Source organism: Malus domestica, chromosome 16 (genome assembly GCF_042453785.1).
Source record: "Malus domestica chromosome 16, GDT2T_hap1".
Lineage (NCBI taxonomy): Eukaryota > Viridiplantae > Streptophyta > Magnoliopsida > Rosales > Rosaceae > Malus > Malus domestica.
The window spans coordinates 16,244,576-16,256,132 of NC_091676.1; positions in this window are offsets into that span (position 1 = coordinate 16,244,576).

An 11,557-nucleotide genomic window follows, 5' to 3' on the forward strand; every position below is an offset into this window, starting at 1 on the left:
AGAGTTTCGGGCACAATTGCTTGTTGAAGAGGCTATTCTTGAAACTAATTCTACTACACCATTCCTGTCTGCTATGTTGGTTGATGCCAGTGATAAAGGTCAATCTTTTCAGGCAAGTTCATCTCAGGGCACCAACTATCAAGGCAACAATTATCAAGGCAATCATTATCACGGAAACACTTATCAAGGGAATAATTATGGCAGCTATCAAGGGACTAATTCTGGAAATTATCAAGGCAACAATTCTGGTCAATCCAACTATGCTTTCAAGCCTTATAACCATAACAAAAACAAAGGAAAGGGCAAGCTTTGTCAGGGTAATAAGTATGCCTACTCTAAACCAAATATGCCTACTCAAACTCGTGTTTTGCCGGTTCCTACTCCTGGGCTTCTTGGTTAGTTTCCTATGCTTGCATATGGTGGATATCCTATCTCTTATCTTTCATGTTAGTTTTCATTTGTGGCAGATCAAATCACACTGCTCAGTATTGTTTTCACAAAGACAAAGTACCTCAGTTTCAACCACATTTTCAGCAGCAATTCCCAATGCCTGTTGGTCAATCATCATTTCAGCATCCTATGCAAGCAATGAACATTGTTATTTCTCAAGCAATGAACATTGTTATTTCTCAGTCTTCACAGAGTGTTCCTGGCATGTCCTTTCATCACTCTAATCCTCAAGTGTGGTTGACTGACTCGGGTGCCACTAATCATATGACATCTGAGTTTGGTAATCTCTCTTTAGCCATTTCTTATCCTTCAAATGAGATGGTACAAACTACAAATGGTGAAGGTCTGAACATTTCTCACATTGGTAACACTGTTATAAGAACTCCATTGCAACCATTTAAACTCAATTCAGTTCTATATGTTCCCAAGTTATCTCAAAATCTATTATTTGTTCATAGAATCTGCTTAGATAACAATTGTTGGCTGATCTTTGATGCTTTCAATTTTTGGATTCAGGACAAGGCCACATGGATAATGCTATACAAAGGAGTGTGCAGTAATGGTCTCTACCTAATTCCATCCTTGTCTATTGTCAATTCATTTCAACTTTAACCTTCAGCTTTGCTTGGTCAGTTAGTTAACTCTACTATTTGGCATAGCCGACTAGGTCATCCATCAAATCTTATTGTTTCCTTAATACTTAGAAAAGCTAATATACCCTGTAATCATGACAATTTACCTGTAATGTGTCAAAGCTGCTTAGAAGGCAAGTTTTGTAAACTGCCATTCCAGTCAAGTGTCAATAAAACTACAAAATCTTTTGATGTACTGCATAGTGATATATGGGGGGGGGGGCAGCACCTTGTGTGTCTTTAGATGGTTATAAATACTATGTCACTTTCATTGATAAGTGTACAAGATACTGTTGGATCTTTCCATTAATGAATAAATTAGATTTTTTGATATCTTTTGTGCCTTTCATTCTTTCATACTTACTCAGTTTTCTGCATCACTTAAAACATTGCAAAGTGATGAGGGTGGAATATGTGAGCAATAGGTTTCAATCTTTTCTCAAAACCAAGGGTATTACACATCAAATTTCATGTCTTTACACCCCTGAACAGAATGGCTTAGCAGAATGAAAACATAGGCACCTTGTTGAAATCACAATGACTTTGCTGCAATCATCCCAATTACCATCTCAATTCTGGTCCTTTGCTGTTTAAACTGCAAACTATTTTATTAATAGGATGTCATCCTCTGTGTTACAGAACCAATCTCTTTTTGAAATTTTATTGGTGCAGTTCCTTTGATATATCACTTAAAGATCTTTGGATGTGCATGTTTTCCTTTACTTAAACCCTACAACAGTTCCAAATTGCAACCTAAAACCACGAAATGTGTTTTCTTAGGGTATGCATCCAAGTATAAGGGATATATATGCTACGCAGTCACAAATCACAAGTTTTATATATCAAGACATGTGATGTTTAATGAACAAGAATTTCCATATATACCTTTATTGACAGTAGCTAAACAAACTGATATGACACATACACAATCTTCCATTTCTTTACCTTTGCCAGTTGTGAATTTTGACAATGAACTTGTTTCCTCAATTCCAAGTACCCTTGTCTCTACACATCAATAGTCTCCCATACTTTTACATCCTAAAATTGGTTATCTTTCTCCTACATCACCTATCCCAGACTCCAATCCTTTAAACCTTACCTCAGATCCACTTTCTACTCATCCAAATGTCTCTAATGCTACACACTCATATTCCCACATCCCTGTGGACCTTGACTTTCGACCTAACAGTCGTTAAGTAATTTCTTCAGTACCATCCTTGAATCTGCACCTAATGCAAACAAGGAGTAAGAGTGGCATTGTTAAGAAGAAGGTCCTCCTCACTACTGTGGAAGACTCTGGAGGTATTAATTTGACTCTTACTGAACCATCCACTTATAAGTCTGCACTTAAGGTTCCTGTTTGAATGAATGCTATGAAGGAAAAATTAAGTGCTCTGTCTAAACAAGGAACATGGAGTTTAGTGTCTTTACCCGCACACAAAAACTTGGTTGGTTACAAATGGATTTTTAAGATAAAGAAGCATGCAGATGGATCTATAGCTAGACATAAAGCTAGACTTGTGGCATAAGGTTTTAGTCAAGAACCTGGCTTGGATTATGGAGAAACTTTTAGCCCAGTGGTGAAACCAACAACAGTGAGACTTATTTTGTCCTTAGCTGCTCAGTTTGATTGGCCTTTAAGGCAATTAGATGTAAAAAATGCCTTTTTACATGGCATTCTTCAAGAGGAAGTTTATATGGCCTAACTTCCAGGATTTCTTGATCCAAATCATCCTAAAATGGTTTGTAAATTGTACAAATCCTTGTATGGTCTTAAGCAAGCTCATCGAGCTTGGAATGAGAAATTTACTGCTTTCTTGCCATTTATAGGGTTCAGAGATACATGCTCAGACTGCTCATTATTTGTCAAGATAGTAGGTTCTAATGTTGTGATATTGCTTCTGTATATGGATGATATTATCATCACAGGCAGCAGTCCTGATGCTTTTCAACAAGTTATTGACCCTCTCACTTTTGAATTTGATCTCAAGGACCTTGGTGATTTGCATTACTTTCTGGGAATTTAGATTACAAGGACTTCTCATGGTTTGTTTTTATCTCAAACAAAATACATACAAGATTTGTTGCAGAAAACTGAGATGCTTGACTCAAAGTTCTGTCATACTCCATGTCTACCCTATAACAGGTTGCTTAAGGATGATGGAGAATTATTCAACAATCTAACTCTATACAGAAGTGTGGTGGGTGCTCTTCAGTATCTCACTTTTACACGACCTGATATTGCATTTTCCGTGCATCAGGTGTGTCAATTCATGCAAGAACCTATGGTCTCTCATTTTACTGTAGTCAATCGTATCTTACGATACTTAAAAGGGACAATGAAGGTTGGTATGTCTTACTCTAAAGTTGACTTGAATCTTATTGCATACAGTGATGCAGATTGGACTGGGGATCCGAATGATAGACGTTTTACCATTGGCTTTGTGGTCTTTTTGGGATCAAATCCAATCTTTTGGAGTTCAAAGAAAGAACAAACTGTCCCCAGATCATGGACAGAGGCCGAGTACAGGCATTGTCCACAACTACTGCAGAATTGGATTGGATCCAACAACTACTATCTTTTCTGCAAGTTCCCATATCAGTTCCTCCCACATTGTTTTGTGACAATCTTTATGCCATTGCATTGTCTCTCAATCCAGTGCAACATCAGCGAACAAAACACGTAGAAGTGGATGTTCACTTTGTTCGAGAAAGAATTGCTAAGAAGAAGCTCCTTGTGCAGTTTGTGAATTCTAGGGAATAGTATGCTGATATTCTAACAAAGGGCTTAAGTGCTCCTCTGTTTCTTACACATTGTTTCAATCTCATGTTAGGTTTATCCAAACATAACATTGTGGGGGGATGTTAGAATATATGAAACGAATAGAATGAATGATTGAGATGTTGACACTTGTAATAAGATTACATGTTCTGTTGCATAATTTGTTAAGATTGTGAGAGAAACTATAAATACTCCTACATGTAATAGCTTTATCATTAAGTAATATACAAAGATTCAATACAATTTTTTATCTCTCTTTTCTCTCTGTATCTTCTTCTACAAGTTGTCTTCTTGGTGAGATCTTATCTGTTTAACATGCTTAACAGATTTGACGTGATACTGTAGCATATGCAACGTGAGAAGTGTCTTGATGCATGCAAACAAGATGCATGGCCTAAAGGAGAAGTGACAGAAGACTTCTCTATGCCATTCCCGACTAAAACCAAACGTACAACTATAGCCACGATTCATGAAACTGCAGGACATGTAAATAGCTTCCATCAGAGTCAGACAACAAAAAAAAGTAAAGGATATTGAAGCAAATTCAAGTTTTGTCAAATACGTTGCTGTATTTGAATGGAAGAGCATCCTCCATTGGCATACCTCCAAGTTCCAACAGTCCCTCTCTCCTCTCTCTGTGTGTGGCAGTGCTAGCTGTTTAAATAAGAGTAATTCAAACTACTATACTATACAGTTAATGAGTCTACCTCTAACTGCATTGGGGGTTTTCTGTACAACTATAGATATATTGTACCTCCTTTTGAAGGGACATGCTCCACTGCTCATGGATTGGGATAAGTTATTACCCGTACATCGCGGATATATATAATACTTGTATTCATCAAATATCGCCTATCACCTATAGGTTTTTAGGCTCATTTTGAGTTACAAGTGGATAAAATATAAGAAAAACTAATGAAAAAGATTTGAAAATTTTAAGTTTTAACGGTAAGGAAAAAATAAAAGGTAAAATGAATAATACTAGGATTGACTTTTTAGTATAAAAATGTGATTTTTCGTTAAAGTGAATAGTACCTAAAACTTTTAATTAAAGTTCCCTAAAATATTTGTAGTTTATGTGTGGTATATATGCGAGTAATAACATGTCTCGCTTGATGACCAGTGGATCGGCATACTTGCTAAAAGCTAATGCTATATACGTATGTGTACTAAACATATACAGGTATAATGCATGTGTGGAGTTTAGACGTTTAATCCAAATCATGGGGTCCATGGGAAAGATCCCTAAGAAAATCATTGAGTCGAGTTGATAGAGATGTGATGTGATCATCCATAACCCGACAATCCTCACAACACTATTCCTGTTCTCCTGCTATTGCATTTTTTTTATTATTTGATTGTCAAAATGTACAATATTATCATGTTCTACATTTAGTGTTTGTTTCTCCAAGTTTGTAGTCTTCTGTTTTGTTTTTTTTTTTGATTGACTAATGTTAGAGATACCATATATTTAGAGGGATGGGTACAGTTTGGTGTGGTTCGATTTTGGATCAAACTGAAATCGAAACCAAAATTTATTGTGGCAGCTCAGTTTGGTACGACAATAGAAACCAAAGTGAAACCGAACTATTTGATTTTGATTCGGTTCGGTTTCACACGGTTTTAATTTCGGTTTGGACTTCCAACTTTTTTTTTTAAATTTTTTTATTTTCATAGCTTTTTAGTTTGCTTTGGCTTCCAAACGGGATACAAGAATAGGTTACAGTAAGTAAAACCAAAATTGATAACTACTATACTAAAATTCAAGGAAATTCCTTTAGAGTTTGCTTTAAAATCAAAAGGAAAAGATAAATCCTAGCAACCAATATCCACTATACTAAAATTCAAGTGTCCAAATCCAAATTCATGTATGGACTCCACCAAATAACCAATTAAATCCCAACACCTAATTTTCTAATTAAATTAAATACTTTTTATATCATGCGGTTCGGTTCCAAATATTAGGAACTGAAAACAAATTGATATTTTAGTTTTCGGTTCGATTTGAAACCAAAATTGTTTCAAAATCGCAAAAACCAAATCGTTTGGTGCAGTCCGATTTTGTCTGTGTTTACATTTTAGTTTTCAGTCCCATGTGCACCCCAATATAGACCACATTCATATGTCATCTTATGTGTGATGAATATAACTAACATCCAATAAGATAAGTTCATTAATTAACCTAGAATGCAACATACTTATTTTGGAGTTCATGCATACAACATTTGAAGCTAACAACCACATATACTTTATGTCACTCAATTAAAATTTGAGTTTATGTTAGGCTCAATAATTCATCAAACAAGAGAGTTTGTGAAAATGTGAAGAAAATTGAGGTTAATTCCTTCAATCTTGCAAGGGCTTCACTCTCTCATTGGCAATTGATTTTAAAGTAATACCTCTCCTTCCTTCAATTTTATCCATCATGAAATTATGAAATTTTCTTTTTGGACGTGATATGAAGTTGTTTTGAATGCTAAAACATGCAAACTTTGACTTAATAATATTCTATGTGTGTATGCATATGGTTCTCAACTTTTGATCATATCTACGCACAACATAGATTCTAATGTCTACCATATTCCCCAATTGTTAATTACAAGCATGACTAATTAAAATTGTCACAAAGAATCTTGATCTTGTCCCTCTTTTTGTATTTTTGTCCAAATAATTAAACAAACATTTTTCTGAAAAGTAAAATTAAGAACAGCATATATAGCTAATTCGCAAGGCAGTGTCAAGATTCTCCTACATGATTGTATATATTAATTTGGCCTACTCGTTTATGCCTCTCTCTCTCTCTCTCTCCAACTTGGCCTTATTCAGTTTACATTTTATTATTTTTCAGTTCTGCTCATCTCCACCTACAACGTAATGCGCATGCTGGAAATCGTGAAATTAAAGTATCGAACAAATCGAGTATTTTAGTAACAAATTATTAACTTAAGACATATGGTCTGGTGTTAACTTTTGTATTCTGTTAGTTCTCTTTATTATTATTTATTAAACATACTTATAAAAAAGCATATTTGTTGATTTTCTCTCTCAACTTGTATGGAGCTGCCAATCTCCTCATGAACTTTAATTTTAACCGATTACCCCTTTAAACTTTTATAATTAGCCAATTTCCCCTTTGAACTTCAATTTTAGCCAATTACCTGTGAACTTTTATAAATAGCCAATTTCCCCTATGGTGTTAGATTTTAAAAATTTTCATCCAAATTTTCATTCATCTTGATCACAAAAACAACACATGACAATTGTATGAGGGCAAAAAGGATGGAAAATTGGATGGATGAAAAGTTGAATGAAGGTTTTTAAAATCTAACGCTAGGTGGGAACTGGCCATTTATAAAAGTTAGGGGGTTATCAACTAAAATTAAAGTTCAAGAGGAAAATTGGCTAATTATAAACATTCAAGGAAGTAATCGGCTAAAATTAAAGTTCAGGGGCAGGGGAATTGGCAGCTTCATACAAGTTTAGGGGACAAATCAGCAAATACCTCTTATAAAAATTTATGCAATTTAAAAATTGTTTGATTAATCATATGTGTCGAATTGTTGGAATCTAAAGGTCCTCGCCTAAGCCGATCAAAGACAGAATATATGGAATGCAAGTTCAGTGCAAATGGAGGCCAAAATGAGTTAGGGGTGAGGATCGGAGATCAGGAAATACCAAAGAGCGACCGCTTTCGCTACCTAGGATCTATCTTGCAAAAGAACAGAGAATTAGATGGAGACCTTAACCATAGAATACAAGCTGGATGGATGAAGTGGAAGAGTGCATCCGACGTGTTGTGTGACTGCCGTATGCCACTGAAGCTCAAGGGAAAATTTTATAGGACGGCAATAAGGCTGGCGATGCTGTATGACACAGAATGTTGGGCAGTGAAGCATCAACACATACATAAAATAAGTGTAGCGGAGATGAGGATGCTTCGTTGGATGTGTGGGCACACGGGAAAGGATAACATTAGGAATGAGGATATCTGAGGTAAAGTAGGAGTTGCCGAAATTGAAGGAAAGATGAGAGAAAATTGGTTACGGTGGTTTGGACATGTGTAAAGAAGGCCTACTGACGCTCCGGTTCGAAGATGTGACTACATGACAAAGGTTCAGGGCCGAAGGGGTAGAGGAAGACCTAGGAAAACTTTGAAAGATACCCTAAGAAAAGACTTAGAGTACTTGGATCTAACGAAGAACATGATACAGAATCAAGCGCAATGGCGTTCTAGGATTCATATAGCCGACCCCACTTAGTGGGAAAAGGCTTTGTTGTTGTTGAATCATATGTGTCGAACAAATCGATTATTTTAGTAACAAATTATATCTTCACAATGAACCATAATTTTGTTTTCTATTCATATTAAAATGAACGGTGCTGATTAGAAAGAAAATAATGTCATATCATTTTTAAAAAAAGAATTACTATTACATGTAAGGAGCGGAATAATTTCCATCTTAAAATGATGCAGATCATACACTTAAGACAAATGGTCTGGTGTTAACCTTACCTAAACCAACCAACTTTAGGAATAAGTGTACATTATAAAATAATAAGAAAGCAATATTTCCTTATTTTCTTGTAGTTGTTGGGGTATACTTTCTTTGGATCCTCTTTACTTTGTCCCCTTATCTCTCGATTATGCTTAAAAAACCGTATAACCACACTGATCAAAATTAACCTTGTTTTACCACTTGTAAGCTTTGGGTTGCTCAATGCTTCTGCTAAGAAATTTGTACACAGCTTACAGAGCGGACCTTATTTATTATGATTATTAATTCTTTTGAATTTAGCTATAATATATATATATATATATATATATATATATATATCATTGTCATGCATGATCGATCCATCCAAGTTTCCAATCAAAGCATGCAATTTTTCTTGGCTGCATCCATTGTTAAGGATATTGAAGGACCATCTACTAACCATGAGCACAATGCATTAGAATAGTACTCAGATACTTAGCTTAATTGTTAGGTTTTGGTTTGTTAGAGTTAATTGTAGAAGAATGCTTAGTCGGCATTATTATGTATTTTATGTATATATACACTCTGTACTTTGTGGATGAATTAATGAGAATCTTTCTTCAACAAACACTATCTCTCTCTAGATATTTTCTCTTTCTAAACTCTTTCTAGAATCTTGATTTCTTACAGATTTCTAATCTTCAACATGGTATCCTTTGCCACCGTCTAATGACTTCGATCCTTTGCTTCCGTTTCCGTGCATTTTCTTGCTCTTTCTTAGTTCCCAAACAGGTCTTACCTATTTCTTCTCTGCAAATTGTTTGCTAATTCAATGGCGACAACTACGAATTCCTCTGATTCTCCTTCTCCAACAACTTCCTTTGGCACTAATTCTCATGGTGAGGTGTCTCATTCTCCAAACACTCCGATTGCATCAATTACAGTTCAGAATGTCGCTGGAATGGTTCTGACTAAACTCAATCGTCAGAATTACATTACCTGGCGTAGTTTATTCCTTCCTGTTCTGAAATGATTCAAGCTTCTAGGGCTTATCAATGGCGAAGATCCTTGTCAACCGGAGTTTGTTTGTGATTCTTCTGGTTCTCGAATTCTTAACCCAGATTATGAAGTTTGGTGTGATTCTTCATTGATTGACTATCTCAATTCCATCAAAGAAATCTCTAACAAACTGGCCGCTGCTGGTGAGCCTATCTTTGAGAAGGATCTTGTTGCTTACATCCTTTCTGGCTTGCCTGATTAGTATGAATCCTTTGTTAATTCAATTGAGAAGCGATTTGAAGATGTGAATGCTGATGAACTTCATAGTATTATCCTCAATAAAGAAATTTCTCTCCAGACACGTAAGACTCGATCTTCTTCATCCCCCTCATATGCACCTTTTCATGCTTATACAGCTCAGCAAAATCCTTCTGGTTCCAATTCCTTTCGAGGAAATTTTCGAGGAAAGTTTCAGAGTAGCAATTGATCTAATCAGTATCGCAATTTTGGTGTTAATCGCAATTCTGGTGGTGTTCTTGGACTTGCTCCAAGTTAAAATCAATCATCATTGTTTTTCTTTGGATGTCCTAATCCATGTCAACTGTGTAATCAACATGGTCATGTTGCTATTTCTTGTGGTCGTCTTTCACAGTTTACATCTCAACAATCTCAGGGATTCAACAATACTCATGTAGACATGTTTGCCATTACTGGTTCATCTTTTCCAAACTATTGGCTTACTAATAGTGGTGCTTCCCATCATGTAGCTCCTGATCCAACATCTTTCAACTCAACAATTTCATACACCAGTACTGAACAACTATTTGTCAGTGATGGTAAAGGTCTCTGCATTTCTCACACTGGATCTGCACCTATTTGAACCGCTAATGTTATGTTTAAACTAAATGATGTTCTTTTGGTTCCTAAAGCATCTCATAACTTGCTATCAGTATATCAATTTGTTTATGACAATTAGTGTTCTTTGACATTTGATCTTTTTGGATTCTATGTCAAGGACCTAAGAACTGGGATGATACTTTTCCAGGGCCCTAGTGAAGGAGGTCTATATCCGTTCTATTAGAATGCATCTACTGACGTATCTGGTATTGCTATTTCACCTCATTCACTCATGATAGCTAAAGCAGACATCCATATATGGCACAGAAGGCTTAGACATCCTTCTAGTATAATGTTAAATAAGGTTGTCAATAAAAGTAACTTACATGTTGTTAGTTCAGTACATAAACAATCTTTTTGTTCTGATTGTCAATTGGGGAAGGCCTCTAGACTTCCATTTTATGTTTTTCCTTCCATTAGGCCATTTTATATCATTCATGCTGATGTATGGGGTCCTGCCCCCACTCCTTCATGTACTGGATATAAATATTATCTCATCCTAGTTGATGATTTCATCAAATATAGTTGGTTATATCCTTTGCACTTCAAGTCTGATGTCAGTTATATTCTTAAAACCTTTGTATTGAAAGTTCAGAATTGGTTTGATGGTAAGATTCAGTGCCTGAGATTTGATTCAGGGGGTGAGTTTCTAAGTTCTGTTTTACAAGATTTTCTTAATGCTTAAGGTATAATACATCAATTGAGCTGTCCACACACTTCGGAGTAGAATGGGTGTGTAGAGAGGAAACACATGCATGTTGTGGAAATGGGTAGGACTATGTTATCCCACAATGGTTTGCCGTTTAAGTTTTGGGTTGAAGCATTTCAAACTTCAGTGTATCTCATCAATATGTTGCCATCTCAATCTTTCTATTGTCCTTGGGATTTATTATTCAAAGCTGCACCTGTATATCACACTTTGAAGACCTTTGGTTGTGCTTGTTATCCTTGGTTACAACCCTATAGTTCTAACAAACTAGACACAAATAGCAAGCTATGTGTATTTTTGGGGTATAGCTTGAATCATAGTGGGTACATATGTCTAGATTCGGTTACCAACAAGTTGTACATTTCAAGACATGTTTTATTTGATGAAGCGTTCTTTCCTTTCAAGAAAATTAATTTTTCCCTTACCACTTCCCCAATATCACCTACTACACCTTCAAATTCTTCTATTTCTTTCACCATACCAGTTCTTTCTACATCCCATTTACCCACTGTCTCAAACTTATCTACTGCATCTCCTATTACTATCTTACCTACTACTGCTCCATATATTACTCAGCCTCCAGATACTGTTACTTCAGTTTCTATTCCAGTTA